Here is a 25,046-nt window from a genome sequence, read left to right as displayed (position 1 = left end):
CCACTGTTGCAGGAGATTGAAAAAATAAATGGTTAGAATTTTAAAAAAATTCATAATTTACATACCATATAGGGGAATTATGCTTAAGATGGCATACTTTTTTTTGAGGAAATTTTTTGAAAATTCCAAGGTGATAAAAATTAAATCTGAGATTACACATTAAAAATATTTATTTATGAAGCAAAAAAAATGAATCTTGACAACCTGGAACATTTAAAAATTGAAAAAAAAAAAAATTGGGTGCGTTTACTTATGTACACGCATGAGGAGTTATACTTCTTTGGCATCATTAAAAAAATAGTTTTTAATTGCATGCAAATAATTAATTGCAATAAAATAATGAAGGGGCTGTAAAAAGATAGTCAATACGGTCCATAAAGTTCAGTTTAAATTTGAAAAATTAAATAAATAAAGTTTTGAGAATAATAAATATGTATGACATAATTTGTACTAAATATTATAAGATTCTTAATTTTAAATATTTTTATTGATTATATAAATTTTAAAAGAAAATAAATAAATTTAATAATAAACAAAAATTTAGTTTAAGTTTATTCATTTTTTAAAAATTTATTATTTTGTTAATTTAATATTCACTTTTCATTTTTATCAAAAAGTTTTCATTAAATTTGTTTATTTTTTATAAATATTTATTATTTATTCAATTTAATAATAAATGTTAATAATTAATATTTTAATTTGATGTTCGATTTAAATTTTTATCACAAATTTTTTATTAATTTTTTATTAAATTTATTTCTTTATTTGGTAAATATTAAAAAACCAATGATATATATTTAACTTTAATAATTTTATAATATTTACTATTAATTATATTAAATAATAATATTTTCATTTATAACAATTGTTATACTTACATACGGATAGTTAACCTCAATTATATTGGAGCACTTGAAAAAGTATATAAGCACAATTTTTTTACTAATATTTACGAATAGTAAATAATATTGATCAAAATATTCAATTTAAATCACTACTGAATATAATTTATTAGCACATATAAAATTTTCACTATTATATAACTAAAACACGTGTTGTGAATGTATAAACTAGAAACATGTGGATAAATAATATAAATATGAAAACAGTGATCAGAGGCGATGAGCGTGCCAACATGCGCGACTAATAGAGGTTCTATTTCTATTTTGTTGGTAGCTTTTTTTCCAGACTTAATGAGCGGTTTAGCGGGCATCTTCAACCTGCTAATTTTGTGTTACAGTGATGCGCGCGCATCTTAAAATTTCACTCACATCAATTTTTTCATAACGCGCCTAAAGAATTATAACTTCAAAAAATGTAAAAAAAAAAAAAAATGGTTGTCTGTAAAGTCGGTTTATGGACGATAGTTTAACGTGACGTCATAACAAAACATTGATGAAATGATTGTATACTTTTATGAATAAAATTGAATCATTTTTATTGAATTATCACTATTTTGTATGGATACAAAGGAGTGAAATGAATCTACAATTTAATTGATAAATTTACTTTTATTTGCACTCATTAATTCAAATATGTTTATTACTTTAACGAAGAGATTATTTTAACTATAACTTTTATACATGTTTGCTATTTAACTTCAAGATCGTCGAGAATATTTTACGCTATTTCGCAATTACACATTTAATGACGAAGTTTGTTCGTCGTGAAATTAAACGCAGAATTTAATAAAAATGCCCTTGCAGTTAATAAAATAAGTATTAGTAAGTTTAAGAAAGAATTTCGGCTTTAATCTCCAACCCAGACGCTCGTGGTTCGCTGGGCCGAGATTAAAATTCGTCGAGAATATTTTACGTTTTTATGTCTTCCAGTGCTCAAAATGATATGCAATTGTGGCCCCGGGCACAAAATTTTATTTATAATTCATTAATAATAACGCCCCTCGCGATACCCAAAGGAAAATATGTATTAACGAGTGCCTGGTTGTCGTGGACGCAGATAGATAGCGCGATTCGTTCGGTTCGCGTCCGCCACCGTAGATGGCAGCACCGTAGGTGAATAATATTATTTCGTTTTTATAATACGATTTTATAACAAATACGCATCCCAAATACACCAAACTTATTTATAATGTGTTGCAATATTTTTAAAACATTGTGCAAAAGATCCCGGGTGTAATTTGAATTATTATGTGTAACTGTAAAACACCATTGCTCGTACAAAAACGTATTTGAATATTCCACATTACTTTTAAATAACCGTACCGATTGTGCTGAAAATCGGTGGACGATCGTTAAATTACATAATATTAATAATTCAAACGATGAAAACATGATCGAAAAGTCAAATTGATGGTTGTTCCAATCGAGTGGAAAAGAGATAGATGCGGCGCAAGCGTACAATGAGTGTAACGGGACACATCGTAGTGGGACAATGTGCATTACAGGACACTTTTTCATGCGTGCAGCCGGCGTTTATCGATTTATTGGACGTCGTCACGTCAAAATTCATTATTACTTTTAAATAGCCGTTGAAGCCCTTCCGTCCGCTGCGAGCAAAGAAAGACCCCATCCCCGACACTCTGTGGGTGGTCAAATAAAAATAAACAAATGCAGAAAAAAAAATATTACAAATTATTCGCAGCATTTATCGGCGTGCACGATGGCACCGCCCACCGTTGAAGTGTCGGGCAGAAAACAAAATAAATAAAGTTTAAAACCAAAGTTAAACCAGACCTCAAGGAATGAGCTTTTGAAATATGTAAGAGTTCGAAAATCCCCAAATTCATCTTATTTATTTGTACGGTAACCGTACACAATACATAATACCAAAGAGGAAGTAAAAGGCGCTCAGCAGCCGATATATCTAAACACAGAATATATTTTATAAAAAAAATAATAAAGTAAATATCTATACAAATAAATTTTATACAGTTCCACTAAAATGTCTGAATAACTTACACGCTGCGCAGCTTATAATATACCAATTAAAAGTTTATACTTTCGTATAGGCGTAGCTGGGGAGAGGTTTAAATTTAATGAAGTTTACCAATAAAAGTTCCAATGTTCCAGTTTCGTGAAACGTCCATGAAAACTATAATGACTGCTAAAACGTTGTATGCCATTCCCGCTAGTCCATCCAGGTCAAAAAGGGCATAACGTAGGCTGGCGTATCTACCAAAATGTTCAACTCGCTTCACAGTTAAAGTGACCAACAAAGTTGTGAGCAAAATAAAGTCAAAACGAAGGCTGACGGCAACTACACACTTAATACGCAGTGTAGTGTTAAGGGGAGACTCACGCTGAACTCACGCTGTTCCCCCAAATGAAGACCCGAACCACAAATCAAATAAGGCAAAAAATTCAGTCTCTTAATCCTCAGAATTTTACCAAATTTTTTTTTTTTGTTTAACCAACAAAGGCTTGCACCATCTCGGGCCACACTTCCCGGCCTTAAACAGTGTTTCGGGGACTACGCTGTACCTTAGTTTTTGCTGTTGATCGTGCTGGTGCCCGGTGCCGCAACTCAGGTCCTCGGCGCTGGGCACGGCCGGTCGCCGCAGTGCCTCTTTGCTTCCACCCTCAACACTTCAAGACGAACTCCCCAGCCTCCAGCACTCCGCCACGTATCCACACATCGCGCGGCGCTGCCGTCGCATGACTTCACCTTGGTGGCCTCTCCCCGCCAGCGCTCTCCCCAGCGGCCATAAACAAGTAGCAAAACTTTAACACTGAATCGTAATACAAATTAACATAAAACAAATAAAGAATGAAAACCTTTAATGGATATGAAAATTAAATAAGAAATACAATTTAATAATTTAAACAGGAGATTTAACAAAAATTTAAAATTTAAATTATAAATAAGCTTAAGTGGTCGCACCGGCCACACCGTACCGATTGTGCTGAAAATCGGTGGACGATCGTTAAATTACATAATACTAGCTGCAGTACCCAGAGTTGCCCGGGCTGAACACAGGGTGAAGGGAAACTGTTTAGAGATCAGATGTAGTTAGTAATTGTCTTTTAATTTGAATGTCAAGTGTGCAAAATAATTTATATCACTTTCAGATCCCGACATACGTTCTGCCAGTTTATAGTTATTTACCTGGTCTGTATGTAATCTAGACTCTATAAAGCAATATAGAAAAAAAAACCTGAAAAATAAGGGATTACTAATATTGAAAAGATTCCATTATCTAGCTAATGCTCGTCATGCATTGCAATGCCTCATTCAGTTTTGTTTTGTAATATGTTTGAAGTAGTTACACATATACAAATAATCTATCCATGTCTCTAAATATATATTTATCTCTATCTTAATCTATAGTCCTATATATCTATGTATCTCTCTATCTGTATTTATCTCTTAATATCTACATATATACCTCACACTATCTCTATGTATTCTATATGAGGGTACTGATTGTTTCGTTGTTAATATCACACGGGTGTTTTTTACTTGTATGGGAAAATTAAGAATGATAAGGCATCTAGTGCGTTGCAACAATGTTAATAGGCAATAGGAAATAAACTTCTAGCGCCTGCGGCATTGTCAACACACACTTCGTATGTGTACTGCATGTTGTATCTAACCCCCTCCAACGCATTTGATTCTAAATTGGACTTTTAGTAAGGATCCCTAATGTTATTGATAATATAATATAGCCTATAGCCTTCCTCGATAAATGTACTATCCAACACTGAAATAATTTTTCAAATCTGACCAGTGGTTCCTGAGATTAGTGCATTCAAACAAACAAACAAACTCTTCAGCTTTATAATATTAGTTTAGATTAATAATTCAAACGACCAAAACATGATTGAAAAGTCAAATCGATGGTTGTTCCAATCGAGTGGAAGAGAGATGCGGCCCAAGCGTACAATGAGCGTAATGGGACACATCGTAGTGGCACAATGTGCGTTATGGGACACTTTTTTGTGCGTGCAGCTGGCGTTCATCGATTTATTAGACGCTGTCACGTCAAAATACCTACCACCGGATTTTGAACCATGGCCCTTCAGCATTTTGACAGCGCAGTATAACCACTGCTCTGACTGAAGGTTACAAGGAAAATGTGTATTATATTTGATGTAATACCAAAATAATGTGGTTTTTGACGTGACAACGTCTAATAAATCGATGTACGCCGGCTGCACGCACGAAAAAGTGTCCCGTTACGCACATTGCTCCGTTACGCTTTGCCCCTTTAAGCTCATTGTTCCGTTATGCTGTGTCCCGTTATGCTCATTGTTCCGTTACGCTGTGTTCCGTTATGCTGTCGGCGAGTGCAGTAATAACAGGTTATGTTACAATTGACTAAAAAATTATGGTGATTCATATAATTGATGATAGATATTTGATTACAGTTTATTTATATGAAAACTTGTCATAATTATATTTAAACTTTATAGCTAAATGCCAGTTTTTAAAATTAACTAGCTGACCCGGCGAACTTCGTACCGCCTTAGCGTAGCAATGATGCACTACTTTATTTTGTATAGCTGACCTATCTTAGGTATCTTAGGTGACGGTACAAATGGCGTGAATTTGACTTGGCCGCTGGCGCAACACAATCCAGGGGCTTCATTTTTAAATTTCAATGCCTTGCAATGTGGACACACAATATTCATTAGTCCAATAGCAACAATTTGCTCTGAACTGTAATCAATTGCCACATTATAACTGAATGCAGCTCTGTGGGGATTAAACACAACATTCCTATCTTGATATCGATTCCGTTCAAGTTCATTTCGCGCTTCGCGTTGCTCATCACTTTGATTTGCTCGTATATTTCTTTGACTTGCCGTATTTCGAGTTCTGCGGCCTAAGCTTGTACGTCTGGTTGGTGGCATTGTTAAAAACGAAAATCCAACTGAAAATAAAGAGCTCTCATACATTTTCTGTATAACCATGTATACCAAATTATAGTATTGTGTAGTCACCAAAAAGTTCTAAAAATCAATATGAAGCTGTGAACTTACCATGATTAACAAACACTTATTAGCAAACAAAAATTTTCTTAGTCTTTAAAACAATTATATGTCAAACGACATAAATTTACATTAAAAAAGTTCAAAAATGAAAATTCAACTGTAAATTAAAGAAAACGGTTGTATTCTTCTTTATAAGCAAGTATATCACACAAAAACAAACATAGAAAATGTTTACATAATGTATTGATTTGTTTTTCTATTTTTAAACTGCAACACAGTAATAACGAATTATGGCATGACAATGGCCTAGGCAGAATGTACACAGCCAGAATAGCCTGCGCCAGCAGCTCTGTACCGAATGTACCGGTACAATATGTAGTAAAACGTTAATGTTGATAAATATTTCCTAAACGATACAGTTTCTTTACATCCTCTTTGAAGATATTTGCAGCAAACATTCTGTCAATTCTATGTCAAACGTCATAAGGTTACTTTAAAAATATTTATATTGTACAAAGTGTTGGGTTAGTTTGGAAATAATTTTATATATGGTGGTTCAGTATTCTTAAATTTTCTAATTTTCCGTTAAATTTTTTCTTTCATAAGAACCTTCTCGTGAAAATAACAAACACAACAAAAAAAGAATTAGTGAAATCGGTTCAGTCATTTACGCGTGATGGCGTGACCAAGGGAAATAGGAATTCATTATTCTTAAATTTTCTAATTTTCCGCACAATTTTCTTATTTTTTTCTTTCATAAGAACCTTCTCCTAACCATAGCAAACACAACAAAAAAAAAAATTAGTGAAATCGGTCCAGCCGTTCACGGGTGATGCCGTGACCAAGGAAAACGGGTTTCATTTTTATATATATAGATTACAAGTCATCTACACGTGAACTGTTTCGTCGACTGTTTATAAAGTGAAGTGAAAAGTTAATGTGGTTTTCATTGCTTATTACAACAATTTCTGCGATAAAGGTTAATTATTCTTGCATTTTAAAAATCTGATTACTAGAATAATTTCAAGTATTTATTCTTATATTTTAAAAATAAAAATGATTCAATTTTATTCATAAAAGTATGTAATCATTTCATCAATGTTTTGTTATGACGTCACGTCCGTAAACAGACTTTACAGACAACCAATTATTTTTTTAACCATGGAATTTACTCTTTACTATGACTATTTTAGTTTACCAAAATAAATTTCTTTGTAATTTCTCTATCATAAAGTTTCATTTGGCACACCAATACGTTTTGTATGTCCCCCAATGTGGGTTTATGTTCATACACGTGGGTCCCCATCTTCCTATGAAAATGCCGTTACATGGTGTGCGCGCAGCTTCAACCTTTTTTTTTTATGTTACAGTGATGCACGCGCATCTTAAAATTTCACTTATCATTTTTTCATAATGTGCCTAAAGAAATATAACTTTACTAATAAAATTTTAAAAAAACTCCAGTCATCTTTAAATGGATAAGATGACACATGTCAATCTAAGTTGGCATACCTAGTAATCGGTGCACAATTCACACGTAAACAGCTTAATTCTTGCTGTAACACCCGCACATAGTTTGTGACACCATCGCTGACATAATTGACAACATACCCAATGCTCTCCTGGCTTCAAATGGCTGTATAATTCGTAACAATAAAGACATGCAGCATAGGATTCATCAACATAATCAGTCTCCTGAGTAAAATCTTCCACAGGTTTGGTATCTGAGTCATCCTGAAGGATAATACGCTTCACCTGCTTTGGAGCTCTAATGCTCCTGCGATTTTCTTTCTCTTTTTTATTTTTGACTTGGGCTTTAACTTCATCCACGTAAGGATAGCTTGTCAGAACCTGAGAGCCAGTGATTTTTCTCCTAGTGTTTCTTGCTTTTCTTGTAGAAACTGACCTCGGAAATGGCGAAATCTCATTTAGCATCTCCTGGGAGGTAGATGATCTAGCCATGACTTGGCAATCACACTGAACTAAATTTAATGTTTTAGGATCCATTGTATGCTGTGCTGTGCTCAACGAAGAAGGTCCAGAAGCATCTCCACAATTAGGCTGCAGTGTATCAGCTGGTGCAAGGTCTTCTTGATGAAGTTGTGTGCAACAAGATGCTGATCCAGTAAGTTCTTCGTCATTTTCTTCCTTGCTTCCTCCGTCGTCAGTATCCGTCTGAATAACATTTTCTGTTACTTCACTGGGCAGAAACAAATGATCCGGTAAAACATGTGTGTTCAACGGATAAATTCCAGTTCTTTCAAATTCGACCAAGCCAGCACTTCCGTACGCTCTCCCAAAAATACTGGCGACTTGGTGAAGCCCTACAGTTCTACCAGGGTGCTTTCTTAGCCATGTGCTCATTTCTTGGTTGTAATATGCATCGAGTGGTCCAAAGAATGAAATGTTAAGTGGCTGCATCCGATGGGTGCAATGTGGCGGCAGACACAGTAGTATGACTCCATTGGCCTTAGCAAATTCCAGTGCTTCTAGGTGTTTGTGGCTACTGTGGCCATCGAGGATCAGAATAACTTGGTTTATAGGGTTGAAGCCAGTGAAACAAAATGTTTCATCCATTTGACAAATAATTCATCAACCATGGAACCACTATCATAAAATAGCTGCAAGGTTTCTGGAGGCGCACCATCAAAATATTCAGGTTTATAGTTCTTTCTTGGTATTATCTTTGCAGGCGGAATGAAATTCCCATCAGCATTGGCATAGACAGCGACAGAGACATGCTGGACTCGTTCGGCACTTTTCAATGCACGGACTTGTTGTTTCCCCTTCTGTGCAAATATTTTTGGTGGCGCTGAGGCCAGATTCATCTATGTTGTAAATTTTTGATGGTGGAACATTATTGTTGGTCACTAATTTCTCTAATATCTCAATGAACTTCATCACTTATTAAAAGCTCTTGCCCTTGCTGTAGAAGTGGCTTCAAGCCTCAACGAGATGGAGAGATTGCGCTCCCTAAACCTTTTCAGCCATTCCCAACCTGCCATCCGTTTAACTTTGTCGAATCTATTAGACAATCCTGCCTTTTTTGCAATTTCGTATGCCAATTCTCTAACATCAGTGGTGATAAACCCAAAAAATCTTTGTTCAAAATCAAGTAAATGCTCCACTAACTGATGTTCTTTGGAAAACTTACCAGATACAATTTATGAGCACTGACACTATCAACAAAATAATATTTTCCACTGACGAAATCAAAGCAATTCATACCACATCCAAACTACGTAAGAGAGCTGTCCCAAAATTTTTGAGCTGTGGCGCTATCTACGAGCAGACATGTAAACGTCATTTAGGCAATTGTGGCATATATATTTGAACAAATATATGTACTATGTCATCTTACCTGAGTATGTCATCTTAAGCACAATTCCGCTACACTGTTATATCCTTTCTGTTTTATTGTAAAAATTAAATTATTATCTATAACTTTCGTATGAAATAATTAAAATAATAAAAACCATTATTTCAGGGGGTAGAAATTACAAGGGTAGAAAAACAAAATGACATTACTTTTTTAAATACATATACTTTCATTTCCATTATAATGTTTTTTGAAATGCCTAATCGTTATGTAACACTTTTGACGAAAACAATTTTTGACGAAACTAATTATTATCGTAAAAACAGGGGTTGAAATGTAAAATAAAATAAACTTTTTTAGTATTAATTTTTTTGGAATCTATACTAATATTATAAAGCTGAAGAGTTTGTTTGTTTGTTTGTTTGAACGCGCTAATCTCAGGAACCACTGGTCCGATTTGAAAAATTCTTTCAGTGTTGGATAGTACATTTATCGAGGAAGGCTATAGGCTATATTATGTTATCAATAAGATTAGGGATTCTTACTAAAAGTCCAATTTAGAATCAAATGCGTTGGAGGGGGTTAGATACAACATGCAGTACACGTACGAAGTGTGTGTTGACAATGCCGCAGGCGCTAGAAGTTTCTTTCCTATTGCCTATTAACATTGTTGCCACGCACTAGATGCCTTATCAGTCTTAATTTTCCCATACAAGTAAAAAACACCCGTGTGATATTAACAACGAAGCAATCAGTACCCTCATAATAAGAGTTGAATTAGTATTTAAATACTTTTTATCACTTTAAATCACCTACCTAAACTATTGTTTTTTTTCTCTCTCTGTGTTTAATTTGTTTTTTTATTGCCCTTTTTTTCAAGTATATATATTTTACAGACTTTAAACTTCACAGTAATGTTCCTTATGTTACGCAGGATGACATTTTCCAAAAATTAGATCCCATGAGTGGTTAAAACCAGGCATCAGTGGGTACTTTGTCTGCATGAGAACAGGATTTTGCATTGTTCATGCCTTCTGAGTCTCCATGGCAACGGGCATCGCGCGGCAGTGGCGTACCCACAAGGAGGGTCATGTATAATGAGCGGCGCAAGAGTGATCTGCCTGTAGACTGCCGTAGCGAAGTACGGGTACATCAGTTGTACGTTGCATGCACGAGTCGGGAAACCTTCGGTGCTATTCATTTTCTCTCCGGTACATTATACAGCATTGTAATAAATTTTCACTGAATTTTTTTTTATTTACTGTTACTGTAAATGGGAGATGTGGCTTAATTTTTTTCCATTAGTATAGCCGTGTGGAGCCGGGTCGGGCAGCTAGTTTGATTATAACTGTCTTAATGTTACCATAAACCTTTGTCCAAAAATAATTTTTATGATCAAGTATTAGTGCAAGGGATGAAAAATAGTGTTTGATTATGAAAAATAATTGTATAACTGCCTTAGTAGGCATAATATAAAATTCGTTAAGACATTCAATGCAGGATGAATTAAGTTAAAATCATTCAAAATCGTTTCGCTGCACGGAATAAAGGAAAATGTTAAATTGTTCTTTTTCGAATATTGGTGAACATATAGTATAGCATGTAGGCTACATTAAGTTCATAAAATGTTCCAGGAGTTAATAGAAGTTTCCAAAATATTTTCAAAAGAAATAGGTTCTTCTAATTCAATCTAGGCTTGTAGGCTGTGCCAATTGGGATTTTTTTATGAACTATAAAAATAGTCTGTAAAGAGTGTAGTATTTTATTTAAATATCATTATAAAAATTGGGAGTGCAGAGATTTTTCAAAGTTACATCAACTCCCCATTTTTTTCAATGAATCAACCTTTTTTTATTTTGAAAAGTTTTACAAAAAGGCATAAAAATTGTATAATTTACATAAAACAATTGTATGTTTATATCGATGTTGACCTGAGCTACACCCTCTCTAAGCCCGATTAGCTCCGCCCCGATTCAGGCCCCCTCTCCCACCAGCACCCTCAAACTTCCCACCGATGTGTGCGTACAAGAGTGCGTGTGAGTCTGCCACACAAGAGGCATAGTTAGTATCGTGCCACACTCCCCTAACGTTATAAAGTATGTAATTTAAATGTAAGTATTAATCTTTTATCTTTTCTTTTCTATAGACCCCGAGGGTTTATTTCCAGGTAGATATATGAACTCCGCAGCACACCATACAGCCTACCAAGTAACTACCCTACAGGATCAAACTACTTTTGGGTTTAAATAGAAAATATGTCTTAGTTAAAATGTATTAATTTTTTATAAATTAGTACTTAGATTTTAAGAGGGTTTTCAGTGTTAAATATTTTGTCATATAACTTTAAAATGACCTAACAGTGGTCTAGTCGCTTTCTGCTGCCATGACACCCTGACCTTAGCCAGTCTCTTCCGATTGCCGCCCGGGGTAGGATGCCATCAATGCACCTCGTTGACTTCAACGTTCGTACTTATATGATCCTTTCACATCCGCTATTTTTAAACCTTTTATTACTTCTTCAAGGCCTACTCCGGGTGGTAGACTGTTTAGTTAATTATTTAAATTCTCAGTGGACGTTTGAAACAAATCAACGTGACATAACTTTGAGGCCAGGCCTGGTCAGCAGCTAAACATATTGAATTGCTGTTGGTGCTTTACAGATTATTACGTAATGATATTTTATATAACTGTTAATTAACCTTGTGTCAATCACCGTGAATAAAAACTCTTCTACTCGACTTGTGAATACTTAATCTGTGCAACCACGTGTCCGCCAACTCAGATGTCGAGGCATGTGGGATGCCTAGAGAGCCCACTAGTGACCTGCAATTATGGTGCAATAGCATCCCGCCGCTGAATGTGGGTTGGTGGAATAGATTGTTTAATATCTCATAGGGGAATAGAGCCTAGCAGGTAGATGGGCTACGTCACAACCCAGGGACAGAGGTTTTAGCCGGGTCCACTTGCCCAACCACGTGGAGGCGCCCACATTCACAACTGACATAATTTCAACCAACCACATATATTCGCCCTGACAACAGTATATATGTGATAGAAATTGTTATTCTTGATATTTTCTGACAGCAAAAGAGAATCCAAATACATATTATGGGCAGAGGCAGCACAATATTAGTGATTCTTTGGACTACAACCTTTATTTTACAAATAAACTAAAGCTCAGAGTTAACATCAAGAGAAAATGACACCACAGTATTCATCATATATAAGAGATCCAACAAAGTTGATATATCATCGGTGCTATGTATGTTCTAACACAATTTTATTGGCTAAAATTATTAGTAAACTTAAAAAAAATCAAACTGTAGTAACTGTGTTTCCTGGTTTCAGCTTCTAAAAAAAATAGGTACTAGTAGTTGTAGCTATAATTACTATATTTTAATTATGTAGGAGAATTTGTTTTAGAACTATTTATATGAATATATTTATATGAAATATTTACATAAAATATTTTTTATTCATTTACAAATAAAAATTATGCTTGCATTAATACCAGCTTGCATGTGATCACAACTGGAAGAAACTTATATGCACATTGGACTTCATTCTGTTTAATTTACATTGCACAAATTACATTGCATACTAAAGTTTAATTCTCAACACACTAAAAAATCAGAATTTCAAAAATACTTGAATGTGAAATACTTAGCATCAACTTCAATGCACAAAGGTTTTTACCCTCTGACAATAATAGGTTGGTTTTACAAAAAAGAAATAGTGACTGTAAAAAGATACACTTTTCTTGCTGCAAAGGAAATTAAAAAAAAAAAAAGTGTTTAAGTCTATAGTATATTTGCCAGTGATGTGAAAACATTTAACCTTTATAATGAGCAAATTCACATGTTCTCATGTTTTTCATGCTGTAAATAAATTTATAAAACGAAAATCTGACATGAAATTAAATGTAGAGTTCTTTAAAATAATGCCAAACGTGATAAATATACTGATAAATAAACTCTTTCTTTTCAAGTACCAAAATTCCTGGACGCGAATCACAAGCATACTTTTTGTGGCCCCCGCTATAATTTGCTGCCTGATTCGTAAATGTTGCTTGCCACCATCATGCGCAGATAGCAGCATGAAACAGGTGGAAATTTTAAATTATTATAAACAGTGAAAAAGACTCGAAAAAACTGTAATCCCCGGCTTTGGATCGTGTTTTTGACAAGAAAATTGATTAAATACTGCTATCTTCTTAAACTTAATACTATAAAGTTTCCAAACACATTAGATGTTATACTACCAAGGCATGTCACACTTGAAACCACCTGGCTAACAAATGGTTGGTCTAGGAATAGACAAACATAGTTCATTAACACTTGAAGTCAGTTGGGTGTGAAAAATTATTTAAATTCCAGAATAAAATCTTCATATCTTCAATTTGTTATCTAAAATAACATCTCTCAGACACATGCTGATATTAACATATTTTTAATTAGTACTTACTCTTAGAAAATTCACAGTTATTGTGGCAGCTATCTTGTGACCACAAAAAACAGTACATGTAGAGTAGGTATCCAACCTTTCTCACATAACCTCTTCATTGACTCATAAAACACATACGTCGACTCCACAGGTACCGAAGGATAACTATTAATTTTAAAGTCATTTTGCACTTATGTCCTGTGGTTGCACATGAACTTACGTACATCCGAAGACCTCAGTTTTTTTGAAGACAGAGTCTACCCGATCCTTGTATTGGGCTCATACCGACGACTGTGGTCAAAAAATTCAAGATTAAAGTTGCAAAAAAAAATTTTTGTAAGCCCTTGCCGAACTGCAAACCTCTTGGTAAGTACCTCGTCCAGACAAAGACTGCACGAGGCTACGTGCATCTGCGAACCGCCCGGAGGAAATTGCAGATGCACTCTCTCTCAGCCAGTCATAGCCAGTGGCATAGCCAGGATTTGTGTATGGGGGGGTGTTAAGAAGCATGCGCCCCCCCCCCCCCCCCCCCCTGTATTAAAGCGGTGGGTCCGGGGGTCCTCCCCCGGGAAAATTTGGATTTTAAGGTGTAAAATAGTGCTATTTTAGCAGTTTTCAGTACTTAAATTTAAATATTGTAATGGTAAAAATTTTATTAATTTTAATATGAAATTTGTTTGAGTGATGAATAAGAAATTAATTAAAGATTTGGTGCTAAGGGGGTGGGGGGGTTGAACCCCTAAACCCCCCCCCCCCCCCATCCCCCCGGCTATGCCCCTGGTAACAGCACGTCCCTCACAAAACCATAGCAGGTTATAATTTCTAACCCCACATGGTCTGGTAACCTCACTTTTAACCAATCACAAAAATACCTTACAAAATTAACAGCCTATTCGGGTGCATAGAACAACCGCCCGACACCTTTCAATGCTTTTTCTCGCAGTTACAGAATTTTCAGTCTCTCTCTCTCTCTCTCACACATCTCCTCACGCCACTGGCCAAAATATTGCATCAGCTTTCAGACACAGAATCATGGCGTACCTACACCAATTACCAAAGAAAATTACATTATTACTCTCATTTATGAACAAAGCAAAACTCAAACTATACTTAATAATTTTTTAAAAAAATCACATAAAAATCTAAATTTACAAACAAACATGTAAAAATACGGCCTAGGGTCTTATTCACTACAAAGTACGCAGCACGTCATAATAACTTGAAAAGCATGAAATAAGATAAATTATAATTACAAAATGTATAGCAAACAAGGAATACTTCGTTAAAAATATATATATTATTATTATTACCCATATCAGGAAAACTAAACATAGTTTTTAATATAAGACAACATAATAGCTTGTTAATTACAACATTAAACAATTTAACAACTGTAAAAAGCATTAACTGTGGTTTGTTAGAGTTATGATAAAAATATTAACTTGAAACATTTGAAAACATATTATAACACTGACGTCGTCCGGGCCTGCGGCCCCTTTGAGCCCGATATGGCACCGCCCAACCACCGTTTCAGTTCAAACCTCCCGCTCGTGCGTGCGTGTGTGCGTGTGTGTCTAGCCCGGCAAGAGGGCGCTTAGCTGCAGTGCGCCGCACCCCTAATTTGCTACGTTTTAATATTAATTGTAAGCCTTTTTGTTGTTTTCATCCATCTTCGCCCCAGTGCTGTGTAGTTTACTTGTGTTTCTTTAATTTAAATAAGTTACCTTAAATAACTATAGACGTTGCCCGGGCGGACCCGAACAGGCACGGACTTGGACGAGGATAGGAATGCTTTTATATGAATTATCATTAAATAAGTAAATAGTAACAAACTTTCCATTGTCAGTAATTTTTATATATTTTTAATGTTTATCTGTAATTTACTCAACTTTCGCCGGGGCACGGAGTCGTAGAATACAGTAACGGTAATTGTGTTGGCGCGAAGGGCGCCATGTTGCCACCTGCGAGCGATGAGCTCAGCCCAGTCGATCTTCATCACTGACCGAGAGCAGACGCGCCAGCACCCCGGGGACTTCAACCTTTGTTCTGCACTGACCAAGTAATTCTGTCTCGTTAAGTATTTCTGAATCTCTTTCGCTCGTCATCCTCGGGGCAGCTCTCGGCCAGCGGGCTGTTTAATTAATTAATTGTCTCAGTCGAGTTTTTTCATCACCGTGTAATAAGTATACTTTGCAGCATGGCCACGTGTGTGGACCATGCCTTCACCTAAACCGATTCGTGCCTCAGGCTTTTTAACCGTGTAATGTGTAACGTGTAACGGGCGTGTAGAGAGACGTGTTAGTGAAATTAAATCTGGAGAATAAATATAAAGTGAGTACTTATTTAATCACGTGGTGAGTGAGTCTAGGAGTGTGGCGTGCCCGACGCCTAGAGCGGGCCAGGTCTGGGTAGCTAGGATAGAAAGGGCTGGTAACTCGTCCCCACTTGGGCTACGTCACGCCCTGAGTGAGAGACTCCGCCGGGTCCACGTGCCCTTCCACGTGGTGGCGCCCATAGTTAACATCTCGAAATCACCGGCAATGCGCGATCAGCCCTCAAATGGCGCCCAAGAGCGTGGGGCGAGTTACATCTTCCGCGAAAACCAGACCTGTACGAGCGTGTGAGATAGGCGGTTGTTACGCGGAGCGCGCGGAACTAAAGTTCGCGCCGGAACTATTGTTCGCGCGGAGCGCATAGCGGGACTCTGGCGCGCCGGCCACGTGATCAGCCAAGCGCACGCTTCCAGGAATCCGCGCACAAACAACGGACTCCGAGCGCAGTAAGTAACACAGTGCTGAGGTGTTCGTGAGGACTGTTCGTGTGCAGAGTACCACGTGCGTAGACATGTATCCGTATCCGGACGAGTGTATCGGGTGTTACTTTCCCCGCCCGAGTTGGGACTTGCATGGCAGGACCGCCGCCGGATACGAGTGTGGCTACTGTACGGAGTACCGCATACACGGCGTGACGAAATGTGGAGCTAGGTCGTGTCCCGGAGGTAGTAGCGAGGGATACCGCTGCCAGGAATGTGCCGGCCTGTGGCATCGTGGCTGTATCGGCGAACGTGAATGGACCGTACTGCGCAAGTTTTTTACCTTCACGTGCGCACGGTGCACTGCCTACCTAGCCACCCAGGCGCAGTACGAGGCAGAGACGCTGGAAAATCCTCCACGACACGCCTCGACGCTTCCCGAAACGCCGACGCCGCTCACGCCGACACCGACTCCGATCACGCCGACACCACTCACGCCGAAAAAGACGCCGCTCACGCCGACGCCAACCACGCCGAAAACGACTCCGCTCACGCCGACGCCAACCACGCCGGAAAAGACGCTGCTCGACTCGCCGACGCAGCCCGTGCCAAGGACGCCGCCCGTTGCCGGAACGTCACCGCCGCACCAAGCCGACTCCTCACGCACGACGCCGACCCCAGCACCACGAAGGTACGTCCTGACGTCACCCGCACCGCCACGTGTTACGTTACCGACGCCTACCGCTCTGACAAAGACGCCCGTCGTCCTGACGCCCACGCCCGTCGTCCCGACGCCGACGCCCGCCGTCCCGACGCCCGCCGTGCCGACGCTCATCGACTTGACGTCTCCCGACACAAGTCCGATCCCGCCGCCGCCTGCCACACTGCGTTTCGTCGACCCGACGCCACTTATCCCGACGCCGACGCTCGCCGTCCCGACGCCGACAATTCCGCTTCCGCCACCTCCTGTCCTGGAGCCGCCAACCTCGGCACCTCTCGTCGACCTGACGTCTCCCGACGCTGGTCCTAACGCATCATCGCCAGCAAGACCTCGTTTCGCCGACCTGACGCCACTCATCCCGACTATGATGACGCCTGACTCGCCGAAGCCAACCGAGCGACGCCCGACAACGACCGTCCCGCCGCAGTCTGATACGCCGTCCAGCACCCGCCTCGTGTCGGAGACACCTCCCGACGCCGGAATGACCTCGCCACCGCACCGAACCGCCGTCTCGACGCCACCAAGGTCATTTCCGGCGAAACCCGCATCGTCTCCGCCACACGACTCGCCACGGACGCCACCAGACTCGACGCCGACGCTTCGTGTCACCTTGTCGCCACCACCTGGCTTCGACGTCATCCGGCCGTCGTCACCGCTACCAGAGTGCGCAGTCGCAAACAGGACGCTTTGCGACACGATGTCCAGGGCCATGACGCCGAGACGCCTGAGCGCCGCCCCGCCGCCTGGATTTGCTCCTCTGTGCCCGCCTGGCTTCGAGGCACAGACGGATGAACCGGACCGAAAGAGACGGACGCGCGCGACGCCGACGCTGACGCCGCCTACATGCCCACCTGACACGACGCCAGAATCGACCGAGGCGCCACGACGCCCGATTCCGACGCCGATCGCCGCAGTACCGGAACACCGGTCAAGTGCCCTGCCGCACGAGACGCCACCCAAATGTCGCAAGTTGGCAACATTGGGACGCCGCACCGTGAAGAGTCGCCTGAGCTCCCTACATCCGCCTGTCGCGATGCAGGTCGACGCCACGACGCCGGGACGCCCGACCGTCCCACCGCCGAACGTGACCGTCACCCGGACTTCGACACCTGTCACCCGTCTGTCACGACGGGCCGCGAAGCGCCCGCCTGTCGGCGAGGCTGAGCCGGGTCGTGCCGAGCGCCGCCCGCGCTTGCTGCCCGCCTGCCACGAGCCGCCTGACCTTGGCCGCCGCCGGCCCTGCCGGCCGGCGCCCTGGCCACCGCCGCGCTGTCACACGCAGCAGCCGCAGCTGACGCAGATTTGGGGCTCGGGACAAATGGTGGGTCACCACCCACAAGGTTAGTTAGCCAGCGCCCATTCTGTCCGTGTGTATCGTCCTCCATAGTGTAAATATTGCTCAACTGTCATTTTGTAAACATTGCTCGCCGCCATCATGTAAACATTGCTCGCCCTTCCATCGTGTAAACATTGCTTGTCCGTCCGTCATGTCAACATTGCCACCTGCCCGCACAAACATAAACATCAACATTGCCACGTGGGAGTGCGCGACGTAAACACCACAGGCAACGCCCCCCAACCATCTGTCAAACGGCGCTGTCATATCGGCCTACTTTCGGAGGGGGCAATTGACGTCGTCCGGGCCTGCGGCCCCTTTGAGCCCGATATGGCACCGCCCAACCACCGTTTCAGTTCAAACCTCCCGCTCGTGCGTGCGTGTGTGCGTGTGTGTCTAGCCCGGCAAGAGGGCGCTTAGCTGCAGTGCGCCGCACCCCTAATTTGCTACGTTTTAATATTAATTGTAAGCCTTTTTGTTGTTTTCATCCATCTTCGCCCCAGTGCTGTGTAGTTTACTTGTGTTTCTTTAATTTAAATAAGTTACCTTAAATAACTATAGACGTTGCCCGGGCGGACCCGAACAGGCACGGACTTGGACGAGGATAGGAATGCTTTTATATGAATTATCATTAAATAAGTAAATAGTAACAAACTTTCCATTGTCAGTAATTTTTATATATTTTTAATGTTTATCTGTAATTTACTCAACTTTCGCCGGGGCACGGAGTCGTAGAATACAGTAACGGTAATTGTGTTGGCGCGAAGGGCGCCATGTTGCCACCTGCGAGCGATGAGCTCAGCCCAGTCGATCTTCATCACTGACCGAGAGCAGACGCGCCAGCACCCCGGGGACTTCAACCTTTGTTCTGCACTGACCAAGTAATTCTGTCTCGTTAAGTATTTCTGAATCTCTTTCGCTCGTCATCCTCGGGGCAGCTCTCGGCCAGCGGGCTGTTTAATTAATTAATTGTCTCAGTCGAGTTTTTTCATCACCGTGTAATAAGTATACTTTGCAGCATGGCCACGTGTGTGGACCATGCCTTCACCTAAACCGATTCGTGCCTCAGGCTTTTTAACCGTGTAATGTGTAACGTGTAACGGGCGTGTAGAGAGACGTGTTAGTGAAATTAAATCTGGAGAATAAATATAAAGTGAGTACTTATTTAATCACGTGGTGAGTGAGTCTAGGAGTGTGGCGTGCCCGACGCCTAGAGCGGGCCAGGTCTGGGTAGCTAGGATAGAAAGGGCTGGTAACTCGTCCCCACTTGGGCTACGTCACGCCCTGAGTGAGAGACTCCGCCGGGTCCACGTGCCCTTCCACGTGGTGGCGCCCATAGTTAACATCTCGAAATCACCGGCAATGCGCGATCAGCCCTCAACACTAAGTATAGTTTGTACATTAGTGTTTGCTTACACGACTGAAATAAGTCAATAAATACTTCTTACAAAAAAAATATTTACCTTATTGAGCTGATTAAACATTATACTATATAATTTTATTCAGAACAATGAATAAAGATTTTAAAGTGACGTCGTTTGAACCACGTTAAAAATTTGTCCTTGAGTTTTACAAGCACGTGCTCTCCTGCTGTGCTGCCGAGCCTTTTGGGACTTTAGAAGGATAATATGTATTATAATCACTGTAATGCCAGTTTTCTTACGTACAGTATTTTGAAACTTGTAATTACTTTTTGCTATGAATATTTTAATTTACCAAAAGTATTGAAGGGTATTTTTACTATATAAAGTTTCATTTGGCACACCAATACATGTAGTATGTCCCCTACAATTTATAAAAGTGATTATATTAGAGTTTATGTTGCTACACGTGGGTTTCCCATTTTGACGTCTTCGGCAACGTGGTTACACATTTCCGTTCATTTGACTTCCATTTAATTATTGAAATTACTCCTACCATATGCCGTATACTGAGAACCAAGATGTTTACATAGCAATAAATAATGTTATATCAGATTCTTATTACAAAGAATAATTCTGTCTTGGGACGAAATTCTCAGAACTGTGCAATTACATCTTGTAAGCAAATAAGATAAGTTTGAGGGATCAAGTTTTTTGATCAAATATAGGAAAAAAGAAAATCACTGAAACAGTGTTTGAATGTGGGTGAGAAATGGTGTTTCATGTACTTACATAGTCATTCTTGTAAATAAGGAAGAGGTGTTTTATTAAGTTTTGTATTATTGCTTTGTTTATACTGTCAAGTGTGTAATCGAAACCAGTTTTGTCAAAAGTGGAGATGACCTGAGTGTTGACCAATCCAAAGGTGTGTAGCAATGATTAATAAGAGCATGTGAGCAGGACATTATATTTATGTAGAGAGAGAAGATAAGTGAATAAAGGAAGTGTGTACAAAGTCCCAACAAAATGGATTTATTTACTAAATATTAAATACTGTTAGACTGGTAGCCCTATACTTCAGGTTAACTATAAGAAAATATTTTTTTAAACTCAATATTAAATTTTATTTTTATGGCTGACTAAGGTGTTCTTCAGTTACCAAAACGTATTTCTGATGCTCTAGTTACATTACAAAAATCAGTAGGTACTGGTGAAAAGTATGTCAAGTATTTTGATACGTTGTTCTTTCTTCTATTTGTATCACACACAGCTTACTCTAGAGTGGCTTTGATGTAGTATAGTTATACTTTGTACTTGCATGTTGTGGCCTGCACCAGGTACATTGACACAGTCGAAAGTTGTTATTTTTGTTTGTAATTTGTCCACTTTTTTAAATATCGGGGAAGGTGCTCAACCTAGGGACACTGTGTATCTAGGGACTATATCTAAAACATGTATAGAGATAGTTAATACATTTAATTTTCCTTCTGTATATTGTTGATTACAATGGGTCTACTGGTTCCAGTATAAATTTATTCAATATGTTGACGAATTGTGGCATAAGGAACAGCTGATTGTTTCTTCTCTTTCCAAAGTAAGTAATATACCATATACATGGAACATTGTTTTGCATGGTAATGCTGTGATAATTTATTTTATAAGGTGACTGTTAAATTGTAATATGGGTTTGCTTTCATCAAAAGTAGTTGTTTTTTTTTTCAAAGCTACCCAAAATGTTTTTATTAATTTTTAGGTTAAGAGTTGTGTACATATGTACTTAGGGACACTAAGAGCTGATGTACCTGGGGACGTCCCCTGGTTCATCATTTGATTCCTTAGGTACATTATGTTTTCTTTTAATTGTTAATAATTTTAAAATGTTATTTTTAACTGTTAAATATATGTTTTAAATGTAGGCCTACTTTATTATATTTCAGGATAATGGCTTGCAGCAAGAATGGTAAGAAGAGACCGACACCTTCAAAAGAAGTAATGGAGGCAGCTGTGAATGATGTCCTTGATAATAAATTGACCATCAGAAGATCTGCAGATAAGTAGGTACGGTGTTGCGAAGTCTGCAGTAGCTCGTTATGTAGTTAAATGTAGGGAGCAAAACTATGAATCATTCAAATATAAACCTGGGTTTGATGTTCATAAAGTGTTTTCCTCTGAAGAAGAAAAAGAACTTGCCAGTTATTTGCTACTTTCTGCAAAGCTTCATTACGGCCTCACAACAGTAGAGACCAGGAAATTGGCTTATCAGTATGCTAAACATAATAACAAAGTTGTGCCAGAGTGGCAAGAACATCAAATCGCAGGCGAGGGTTGGTTACGCATGTTTCTGAAGCGCAATACACAGTTATGTCTCCTCAAACCAGAATCAACAAGCTTGTCCCACTTTACATCATTCAATAGGACCACAGTCTCGGAGTTCTTCAAGAACTACCAAGATGTTCTAGATAAACACAACTTCGAACCTCACCAGATATGGAATGTTGATGAGACAGGCCTAATGACTGTTCATGTACCTCCTAAAGTATTTGCTGAGAAAGGTTCAAAGCAAGTAGGAGGAATGACATCTGCTGAACGTGGCCAGAATATCACAATTGTCTCGTGCATCAATGGTGTTGGAAATAGTATTTCACCATTTTTCATTTTTCCACCGGTAAACTTTAAACAGCATATGCTCAAAGGATCACCAGTTGGATCAGTGGGAACTGCAAATGTAAGTGGCTCTTCAAACGAAGATTTATTTTTGCAATATTTTAACCATTTCTTAGTTCATGCTAAGCCAAGTGTGTCTCTGAAACACCTCCTAATACTTAATAACCCCGAGTCTCACATTTCTGTAAGACTTATTGATAGAGCTAGGAAATGTGGAGTTATTCTCCTTACCATACCACCTCACTCTAGTCACAAGTTTCAAACTCTTGACCTGACTGTTTTTGGGCCATTTAAGACACATTACAACACTGCTATGTATGATTGGATGAACTCTCCTGGAAATGCAGGAAAGCCAGTGACAATATATGACATTGGCGAGCTCGCAGGAAAGGCTTACGAGTTAGCATTTACTCCTAAAAATGTTACCAGTGGGTTCAGGGTAACTGGGATCATCCCTCGGAATACTGCAATTTTTGATGATGGGGAATTTCTGTCCTCTAATGTCACTGACAGACCAGATAGCGCAATATGTAACCTGACGACTTCATTGCCTTCAAGTACTGTCATCATAGTGACACTCCATTCTTCAGCCACCCCAAGTACGAGTCTTCAAACAGCCGCTTCACCAACATCTAATCGAACAACAAACAATGCTGTGTTACGAGTAACGCCTGAAGCCATACGTCCTTTTCCAAAGGCTGGTCAACGAAAACAAGGTCTGCAGGGATGGAGAAAGGGGAAAACCAGAATTCTTACTGATACGCCTCAAAATTAGAAAAAGAAAAGAAACAAAAGAAAACACAGAAACCTGAGAAGGTAGATAAAATTATACTTAAAATTGCTGCATCAAAAAGGCTCTATGAATCAAGTAGTGAAGAGGACACAGAAGAGTTGAGACTTCAAGATAGTGATGATGATTTTGATTCCGAAGGAGAAATCAGAGCAGCTGACTTACAAGAACAATTAGATTTGGATAGTGTCGAAGTAGGTGATTTTATATTGGTCCTGTACAAAGGCAAAAAGACAAAAATGCTTTTTGTGGGTTAAGGTGTGCTCGGTAGATGACATTGCTAGCCCTAAACATTTTGAAGTGACATATCTGAAGAAAATGATGAAATCAGATAACTGTTTTATTTTCGATGAACGTGCTGACATTTATGAAATTCTTCCAGATTAAATTGTGTGTAAACTACCTCCTCCAAAAATAGAACTAGCAAAGGCAAAAAGAAAGAAGTCTCAGTTAAGATTTCCCGTCAATTTCAGCAGCTTTAATTAGGGTTGAAGTGAAATTACAGATTGATTGTATTCTGATATAGCTAGGCTAAGTATTTTCAACTAATTTTGAAAATGTTTAAGTGAATTATCTTCAGTGTTATGTAAAAGTTTAAATTTTAAAAAAATATTTATGGATTTCCATTATTTGTGCACGGAGTCATTTTACAGGAAGTCAAATTATGTATATTTACAATCCTTCAAGTCTCAAGCAGTTATACTTTTTGGATTTCAACTTCGTGTTTCCAATGGCTGTCTTTAGGAATCAAGATTGAGCTGCTAAATTATTCACGGCACGTCTAACTCCAGTCTGCTACTGACCTCGGTATTTTGGCTACAGATAAAGAGAGTCATTCTTTTGTTATAATAAACTATTCTAGGAGACTGGTAAATCATTATGATGACTATATTAGATGTAAAAGTTTATAGGTTTTTAATTTTTTGTTGTTTTTCAAACCTTATAAATTGTAATATTACGTAGCTTGATTTTAATTAAATATGAAAAAGTGCATAAAGTTTTGTAATGAAAAATTTTAAAATCAATTCAAGAAATTAGTTTTTGTATAATTGTTTATTTTTAAGCTGATCAAATTATTGTAACATGCATAAGTAAAGTTAAAAAAGAGAAGTAAAATAGCTTGATACAGAATTTGTAGTTTGTTATTGAAATCAAGAAATCACTGTAAGTTTAAGGTTTAGGACACATGGTTATAATTACATAAGATTAATGGTATGTAACTTATGTGGTATTAAATAATATAATCATGTTAGCAGTTTGCATGTGTATATATATCTTGTTGGAATTTATGTTCCAGAATAGCATAATCCATGGAATTTAATGTGATACATTTTGTTAAGAAACTTCTTTATTCTTTTTTAATGTAAGCACTTGAGCCATTAGGTACCATGATTAGTTCTTCTCCCAGAATGTGATGATTCTGTTGCTCATTATGTGTTGTGGGAGTTTTTAGTTTCATCCTTTTTTTGTGGTCCACATGGTCAGAGAAAGTTTTGTTCTCTTGCATGTTCCTGAATTTTAAAATCAGGATAAGAATGAATGTTTCCTTAGTAAGGACTGATTTATCAGTCACTTGGCAAAAAAAACATTGCTTTTTATTTTTAAAAAGTCATTTCCTTCCACTTCTAGGTAAAAAAAAAACATAAGAGTTGTGCCATGTTCTGAACTTCATGACTTGTAGTGTGAAAATAACGTTCTTATCTTTTCATCAATTCGACCGTTTGACATGAGCAGCACACATACCTGTAGAAATCGGCAGCCGT

The 25,046-nt window shown here is 38.7% G+C and overlaps 1 protein-coding gene across 2 annotated transcripts in view; it reads left to right on the top strand.

Moving 5' to 3' along the window:
- The window catches only part of LOC134527279 (trichohyalin), a 418,715-nt gene that overhangs the window by 127,082 nt on the left and 266,587 nt on the right, over positions 1-25,046 (top strand). The window lies entirely within an intron of this gene.

The sequence above is a fragment of the Bacillus rossius genome, chromosome 1 (genome assembly GCF_032445375.1).
Source record: "Bacillus rossius redtenbacheri isolate Brsri chromosome 1, Brsri_v3, whole genome shotgun sequence".
In the NCBI taxonomy this organism is placed as follows: domain Eukaryota; kingdom Metazoa; phylum Arthropoda; class Insecta; order Phasmatodea; family Bacillidae; genus Bacillus; species Bacillus rossius.
The sequence above is the reverse complement of the archived record's forward strand: the minus strand, read 5'-3'. Positions and strand labels throughout refer to the sequence as shown.